General features: G+C 47.7%; 1 pseudogene; it reads right to left on the bottom strand.

Moving 5' to 3' along the window:
* Positions 1-292: 292 nt before the first annotated feature.
* Positions 293-6,247, bottom strand: LOC123397065 (annotated as a pseudogene).
* Between the last annotated feature and the right edge of the window lie 506 nt (positions 6,248-6,753).

Raw genomic sequence — 6,753 nt, 5'->3', positions numbered from 1 at the left:
CATAAAACTAGTAGTTTACAGGTTATGGTTCTAAAAAACTATCAGATTTTAATTTTTATTAAAAAACTATCAAACGAGTGGTTCGCTGTTTCAAAAAACCCAAAATCTTCATTGTTAAAAAATTAAACAGGTTTATGACAGGTCGGGCCCGCATCTAAACGATCCGTCTATTTGACCGTTAACTTACATGTGGGTCCACGTGTATGTGTATGCAAATTTTTAAAAAATGCCATCAGGTCCCTGCAATTTTTCAAAAATGAAATCGGGTCCGTGCAAATTTTGAAAAAAGCAATCAGGTCCCTCCCATGGCCGTGCGCAAGCAGCTGCCGTGACGGTCGCCGACCAGCAGCCATGGCGCCGCCTGGAGATCCCTTCCATCACGGGCGGCGCGTGGAGCTCCCAGTCGGCGGAAGTACTTCGGATTGAGGTACCCGAAGCTGCCCTTGAGCACGAGCTCATGTGGGTGGAATCCATGTGGGGGCCCGTCTTGGACAACACGAAGTCGGAGACCTTGGCGACCCACTTGTCGTCGAGCAGGATGTTGGTGGTCTTCACGTCGCGGTGGATGATGGTGGGCTTCACGCCGGTGTGCAGGTAGTAGAGCCCCCGGGCGGCGCCGATGCAGATCTCGAGCCGCTTCTTCCACGAGAGCGACGGGTTCTTGGTATTGTAGAGGTGCTCCCGGAGGGTGCCATGGGCCATGTAGTCGTACACCAGAATCATCTCCCTCTTGTCCTCGCAGTAGCCGATGAGAGACACCAGGTGACGGTGCCGGAGCTTGGACAACATCTCGATCTCCGTCTGGAACTCGTGGACGCCCTGCTCGGACATCGGGTTTGCTGGTCATGATGGCTGGGAGCTCCACGAGCCGCCCGTGATGGAAGGGATCTCCACGGCGGCGCCATGGCAGCTGGCCGGCGACCGCCACGGCAGTTGCTGGCGCACGGCCACAGGAGGGACCCGATTGCTTTTCTAAAAGTTTGCACGGACCCGATTTCGCTTTGAAAATTTGCGGGGACCTGATGGCATTTTTTAGAAGTTTGCAGACACTGACATGTGGGACCCACGTGTAAGTTAACAGTCAAACAAACGATCAAATAGACAAATCGTTTAGATGCGGGCCCGACCTGTCATAAACCTGTTTAATTTCTTAACAACGAAGATTTGGGGTTTTTTTGAAACAGCGAACCACGTGTTTGGTAGTTTTCTGAGAAAAATTAAAATCTGATAGTTTTTTAGAACCGTGTAAACTAGTAGTTTTATGCTATTTACTCTATACTTTCCCTAACATTCAACCATTTGGAGTAGAATTCATGTATACTTTCGTAATGCAGAGGGCAGTATCAGAAATGCATTCCACAAGTACGTGGGTGTCGGAGAAAAACACAAGACCACCACAACTATAGCGTCATTACTCGTTTGCCACCACCCTATAAAAATTGGACAAAATACACCACTCGCAATCCTGATCTTTTACATAATGCACTGACCGCTCACTTGACCTGATTATGACTGCATGGTTCCGCCTGTTGGGTGACATGACAAACCAGGGTGTCGCGGCGTGATGGCCGTTGATAGCCAAGTCAAAGGCGCTTGTTAGAGCATGGTTAATAGTATTAGTCGCCAATCCGTGCATCTGCTGTAGTAATTAACCTAGTTGTAGTATACGTAACGTTCACGTGTGTAAACCGGTCAACGTGTCTGTACATACAATCCAGAGTTGCATCGTGTTGGTTCCCGATTCGGATGGCAACGCGTTGGACGCGGTAACGTCGTATCTCTTTATATAGCAACCAAAAACAAAAAAACAGTACAAGTTTACGCACCATTAAAATAGCTTTTTTCATCGACGTGTAATCGCTAAAGTATGAGAGCTTCCGTCGAGAGTTTCCGCCGGATCGATCAAGCACAGCGTGCAACTAGCTAGTTCAAGCTAGCTGACAAGAAGATCCATCCACCTATGTCCTTGCTAGCTTATATACTACGGGGTGATTTAATCCAGCGATTCAAAGCCAACAATTGGTATCTAGAACCTCGACGATCTACGACCTACGATGACAGACAGTGACGTTGAATCGGTCAAGTCCGGCAACGGCGGCGTCAAGGCGAACAAGAACGACGACAAGGTGAAGAAGGGCGGCAAGTCAGCAACCAGTGGTGGGGGAACGAGTGGTGCCGACGTCCAGGCGCATCGTAACATCCCCATCCAGTACCCGATGCTCACCGACGCCAACTACAGCGTGTGGGGCGGTGAAGATGAAGATTATTCTCCGGTCCCTTCGAGTGTGGGAGGCCATCATGGATGACACGTCGACGAAGAGCACGATGAAGGTGCATGACCGCCATAGCCCAGTCCATGCCGGATTACGTGCTAATAACATTGGCGGAGTTTGAGACGGCAAGAGAGGCGTGGAGCACACTCAAGGAGATGAGGATCGGAGAAGATCGCGTCACCAAGGCTCGGACACAAGTGCCGAAGCGCCAATTTCGCAAGTTACAGATGGAGGAAACTGAATCGGTGAACAACTATGCCATGTGTCTTACTACTTTGGTGGGAGAGATCCGCGCGCTTGGTGCAAAACTCGATGAGACCGAGATTGTGGAGAAATTTTTCAGTTCGGTGACTGATAAATTTACGTACATCATCGGCACGCTCGAGCAGCTTTATGACATCGACGACATGACCATAACGGAGGCGATCGGACGCTTGCGGACATGGGAAGAGAACGCTCGTGGCTGTCGGAAAGGAAAAGGAGGAGGCACTGACCAACTCATGTACTCGCGCGCAGATTGAGAGGCCCCAAATAGCACAGGAAGGCGTGACGGTGGCGAAGGCTCAAGCAACACGAAGGGCGACGGACACACCGGAAAAGGGAAAGGAAAAGGCAAACCACAAGGTTGTGGTAAGGCGGACCAATCTAAAGAGCAGAAGCCACGAAACTTGGACTTGTGTGAGGTCAAGTGCTACAACTGCAATAAGATGGGTCACTTTGCGAAGAATTGTCCGAAGCCTAACAAGCGGGAGATCAAGGCAAATTTGGCAAAGCAGGAAGGCGAGGGTGCAGGTCTTCTGATGGTCGAAGTTTGTGATCTAACGGTGGTTGTGAAACCAAGTTGGAAGGTGCTACTTCACGAGAAGAAAGTGACACCGAAGTTATCCGGTGATCAGAACGTGTCGTGGTATCTCGACATGGGTGCCAATAATCACACGACGGGGTGCAAGAAGAAATTCCTCGAGCTGGAATACGATGTTGAAGGCTCGGTTAAGTTCGGTGATGGTTCAGCTGTGGAGATTTGCGAGCAAGGATCTGTCTTCTTTGAGGGTCTCACAGGCGAACATCGCATACTCACCGGAGTGTACTACATCGCACGGCTTCGCAACAACATCATCTCTATTGGGAAGCTTGACGAGAATAGATGCAAGGTGGATATCGAGGACGGAGTGATGACGATCTTCGACAACCTCTAAAACGTGCTAGCTCGTGTTAATCGCACACGGAATAGGCTTTATATCCTCAACCTTGATCAATTTTGGAGTGCTTATGTTAGAACTGACAATTGGGAGTAGTCTAACTGTTGGGGCCAACTGTAGTTAATTTGTGAGTGGATTCTACATTTTACCCCTTAAATATGCATTTGTGACACTGATCCCCTCATCGAGTGCAAATTTGTCTAGAACACCCACTTTAGAAGATTTGGATCCTCGTTTTTTGATGCGTGTCTATTAGGCAAGGTGTAAGGTGACGCCCGGGGTCCAAAACTATCTAGACAACAACAAGGAATGGAATAGATAGACAAAGGAAGTTTGGACCTAATCGTCAATGAGGCCCTTCATTCTTTACACATTTTTTTATAAATCATTGATGCAACATGCCGATCCTATCTAATTAAAACAAGCAAAATGCAAAACAACAATAAAACTGTGTTTAAAGTCTTCAAAATCTGATATTTCAATGGAACTTACACTAAATGAGATAATATGTGTCGCTAATGTACAACTACAGGATAAATAGTGAAATTCACTCTCAATTTGTATATACTTGATAGAGCCTTTCAAAATAATACTCCCTCCGTTTCTAAATAATTATAGTTGGGAAGAACTAGATTATCCCAATTACAATTATTTAGAAACGAAGGAGTATATGTGAGGTTATTCATCTCACAATGCAACCAAATCAACCATGTGGCCTAACCCATGGGTATTAATTAAAAAAACCATGTTGTGCTATCTTATATTTTCTCTACTTTTTTCTAAGACTACGTGCAATAGAAAAATGCCCAAGATCAAGCAGAAAAGTATGGTGCGTTTGTATACCTGGTTGCCACATAACCCTAGTTTGCGACGTATATCCTGAAGGTCGCCGTTACTGTTTATGCCGCGCATAGGAGCTAGATCGTAGCCTCGGCCTTGCTGCTGTTGCCATTGCCACATGTTCAAAGAGGATTCCGAGGTGACGGCGACCAGACGATCAGCCAAGGCGCATCCATGAAAGAGGAGCAAAGGAAAGATGAAAAGTATGCACGGCACCTACCATTTTTGAGGGAATGCGTTGCACCTACGTGGGATGCCTCAGTCCTATCGAATCAAAAGATCGCTAATTTTCCGGAAACAAAATGATCGCTAATTACTCAACGTCTCCGTTATCATAGCATCTTTTTTTGGGTGCATGCTGGCTGCGTTTTTACCTAATAGAGCATAGCAGTACATATATATTGGGGGCCCCTTCGTAGTCGGGGGCCTGGGGCAGCTGCCCCTCTCGCCCCCCCCCCTCAGGGCCGGCCCTGGGATTAAACAATACATGAGACGAATTTTAAGTATCTAAAAATCAATTAGATCTGAACCATTATAATTCAGACCGGCAAAATCAATGGTTTTTATTTTCCCATTTTTCTGTGATTAACGTGGAATTTTTTTTAAAGTGCATAATTAGTATAAGTATAGATAGAATTACATTGGTTAATCTACACCATTATAATTCGGTTCCACCAGATTAACGGTTCTTAATTACTGATTAACGTGGGAATCTTTAGGGAGTTCATAATTAGTATAACTATAGACTATAGACTATAGATAGATAGCCATGTGTATGATGTTGTCATGTCATATATGATCATCACTTCTAATCATTCATATAAGGTTAGCTATGAGTATGACTATAGGAGTAATACTTTTTTCCACTTTTTCTCTCTCTTTTTTCAATATTTATTGTATATGTTTAGGAGCACACATATAGCTAAAATATTATATGAGAGCTCACAACCCTAACTTTTTCATGATTCTCTTCTTCACATAAAGAAAATTGACATGTAAGCGGGCTATTAATCCATTGTTATACTTGTTCTTAGGGTCGATCACGACCTAGTTGACCATCATCGCATCCCCCGAATTCTCCTCCACCCCCCTGCCAGCCCGCCCCGATCCGCCACCTACTACCGTCACCCCGTGCCCAACCCGTCACCGCGCACCTGTCCCTGCCTAGAGCCCGCGCCGCTGCAACCTTCATCTGCTTGGCACAGTTGAGGCGTCCAAGCTGTCCACGGCGACACATCCATAGATGATAGATCTTGAGGGATATGGCCACCATGGCATGTTTCGGTCAATCCTCATCTTGAGGAGCTCACCGTCGGTGCTCCGGCCGCCCACCATTCTTCATTGGCACGCCGACCCCAGATAAGCCTGGGTCGAGCTCCTCCTGCCATATGTAACTCCACTTCGGTGTGAGTGTCCGCCAGAGATGTGTAGCTAGCAATGACTCGTTTTGTACCCGTGTGAGTGTGTTTGGGATTATTTTTGCAGGTAGAGTGCATTAGAGATTGGGCGATGCTAGGCACCGGTGGACTGACGCTGGGTTCCGCCGGTCGCCTCGTATCCGTTGCATGGATGAACAACCCCCTGACACATGGAATTGCATGTGGACTCGGTCATCTCTCTTCCACGGTTCATGGCCACCAGCGAGAAAAAATAGAAATCACCGCGCTGTAGCTCCACGCACCCCTGGCCTCGAAGCACTACAGCGCCTTCACTCGCTGTCATTCGCCGGCGATCGCCGTTGCCTGCCGCGCTGGGACATAGGTTGGATGCAGCTCTACCCATTCAGATCGAAGCAAAAACTGCCCCGGAGACACCATAGTATGCAGCTCCGCTGCCCATGGTTGCAGCTCTATTGGACCACAGTTCCAACTTCCGCTCATTCTTGTCTCCCCCATCTACCGCCTGCTCGTAGCTCCCCTCGCAACCACTCACCATTGATGGCCTCCCGATTAGGCATATTCAACGCAATCCTTGAGAAGCCCCAATGCACATCGAAAGGTTAAACCATGCCGATAATATCAAAATAGTGAAGACGCATGCATGAAGGGTATTACAGAGTCTCGGAAAAGGTTGAAATGTGTGTTTTGTGTGACAAGGCCTGCGCGTGTATATGCAGGCGAGCCATGTTCCACCGTATCAACTAGCAGCAACTATTGGCTGAAGAACACAAAGGAGACACGCCTGCTGGCTGCACATCCAAGGCAGGGTGCACGCCTGCATACTCCTGGACGCCGCGCAGGAGTAGTGCGGTGTGGGCGGCTGGGCGCGGTGTACTGTGCGGGAGCGGCCACAGTGTGCGGGGAAGGGAGCGATTAGGCACGGAGCAACGAAGGCCAATTTTTTTTTTAAAAAAACCACTAAGCGAATGTTATTGTTAAAAAAGACCACATACGGTATGAAATGCAAGAACAGATCCTCACTTTTCGTGGGGGCAGACGCGC

This window comes from Hordeum vulgare, chromosome 5H (assembly GCF_904849725.1).
Source record: "Hordeum vulgare subsp. vulgare chromosome 5H, MorexV3_pseudomolecules_assembly, whole genome shotgun sequence".
Lineage (NCBI taxonomy): Eukaryota > Viridiplantae > Streptophyta > Magnoliopsida > Poales > Poaceae > Hordeum > Hordeum vulgare.
This window is presented reverse-complemented; position numbering and strand designations above follow the sequence as displayed.